Genomic DNA, 2275 nt, shown 5'->3' with positions numbered 1-2275 from the left:
GCAGTGAGCAACTGTGTTGCTGAGGGGATTTAAAAAGCATTTATGCTTTGAAATCTGGCCTCTTCTGCTGCCAGGAGAGTGAGACCAAGTCTGTCTTCTGGAGGATAAGGGACATGTGCCATTGCCCAAATGACAAGTTAGCTTCCAGCCTTGGTAACCATCTGAGACAACCCAGCATTAGCTGAGGCAATCTGGCCCAAAAGAGCTACCCAGGGGCCCTGACAAATTAACCATGCCTTAAATCTCCATATTTGGTTTGGCTTTTTAGACCTGACTGACTCTTTTCAGGGTTCCAGTGGGATAGCTGTATCTCTGAGCCCAGAACTCACTGCTGTGTTCTGCAGCTCCCTTAGGATGTAGCATCCTTGCCTCATACAGGCAAGAACATAAGCATTTGCCGACATTCTTCCCTGACGTTTCTACTGAGTTCAGGGATCAGTTAGTGACTTACTTCCTGCAGAGGCAACTCTAGACACCCAAGAAAACTAGAGTTGAAACCTGAAGTTGACATCAAGGTTGTCGCACTAAAGCCTTCTCTGGAAAGAGCCAACAAGTTCAGATGCCTTGAAGATGCCACCATCAGGGCTGATTTGCTCCAACTCCAGAGATTTAACATATCTGCAACCTAGGCTCAGATATTGCTGAGAAGTGACTGGAAGGAAGGAAAGCATACCAGTGCAGATGAACAGAGTTAGGGATGGCTCAAAGTAAAATGGGGAAGTTATCAACTAGTTTCCATCAGCTAGTTGGGTCGATCAGCCACCTCCAGTCAGGACTGAGTGGTGAGCAACTGTGGTGCTGAGGGGATTTGTGCTTTGAAGTCTGGCCTCTTCTGCTGCCAGGCGAGTGAGACCAAGTCTGTCTTCTGGAGGATCAGGGACATGTGGGGAAGGACCTCCAGCAAACTTACAAGGTTGAACATGAGAAAGTTAAGATTATCCAACCAGTAAGATGCTAGGAAGGCAGTCATGTGCCATTCTGACATTCTTGGGTGCCATCCACTGGTACTCAATAAAAAGCAGGGGCAATGGGAGACTCAAGGTCTTCATGAATATTTTCAACGAGGGTCTGTGAAGAAAAATAGAGTATCTCTGGTGATTGTGTACTCATTATATACTAGCTACTGTGATAGTAGTACACATAGCAAATGTTTATGATTTTATTTACCTGAAGTCCAACAGAACAAGCCATGAGTGACAGGAGACAGGATGTGCCCTGCACTTCCTAGTTCAGCCCCACCTCCTTCATCACACCATGTCCGTCCACTCAATTGATCAAAAGAAAACAAAGGCTTTATGGGAGTTTTACGTGTATGAACAGCACAGACAGGTAACCCACATCTCATTGGTGGAAATCAATTACACAATTAAGCTGCTGCACAGATCACCATCAACAAATGAGTCCACTCTTGTGCAGGCGTCGTATGACAGATCAGTTGCCATACCCAGCTGGGGACTCTGCATGGCACTCCCTCCATGTGGAAATTTAGTAGCAGAGCCTCCTTGGGTTAAAACTACACTAGACATTCCTCAGCTACTACCAAGAAGCAAACAGACTACTTCATAGCCACATTAAGACACATTTGATACTTTGCTACATTAAACTGTATCACTTAGGGTTTATGTGCCATTGGTAGGCCTACACTAAGAACACATGGCCAGCAAAGATAAATGATGCACTTTGAGGCCAATGGGAGCTTACATTCAAACTGACAAGATCTGCTACACTCACTGGAAGATGTGTGGACAATGCTTTCCTATGCTACACTTACATGTACATCTACATATTTTTATAGAACATAAGCATATACACAGTTGATGCTTATATGATAATTCATACAACATGCTACCTAGCAAAAAGGTGTGTGAAGAAGTCAAACTCCTTTGGGCTCTAGCTGTGGGGAAAGTCTGAAGAGAAAAAGTAAGATTAAAAAGATTGCTCCGGGGCTGGAGAGATGACTCAGTGGTTAAGAGCACTGACTGCTCTTCCAGAGGTCCTGAGTTCAAATCCCAGCAACACATGGTGGCTCACAACCATCTGTAATGAGATCTGATGCCCTCTTCTGTGTGTCTGAAGATAGCTACAGTGTACTTATATATAATAAATAAGTAAATCTTTAAAAAAAAAAAGATTGCTCCGACTAGTTCCATTGTGTTGCTTTCAGTGGAGATCAGATTCTACGAAGCATTATTGTTGATAATGAAGAGCTCATAGCAGCAGGATTTGTGTGAGCATTACCAAAATATAAAGGACCTACTATGTGTAGTTCTGAGTT

The sequence above is a fragment of the Rattus rattus genome, chromosome 5 (genome assembly GCF_011064425.1).
Source record: "Rattus rattus isolate New Zealand chromosome 5, Rrattus_CSIRO_v1, whole genome shotgun sequence".
Taxonomy (NCBI): Eukaryota; Metazoa; Chordata; class Mammalia; order Rodentia; family Muridae; genus Rattus; species Rattus rattus.
This window is presented reverse-complemented; position numbering follows the sequence as displayed.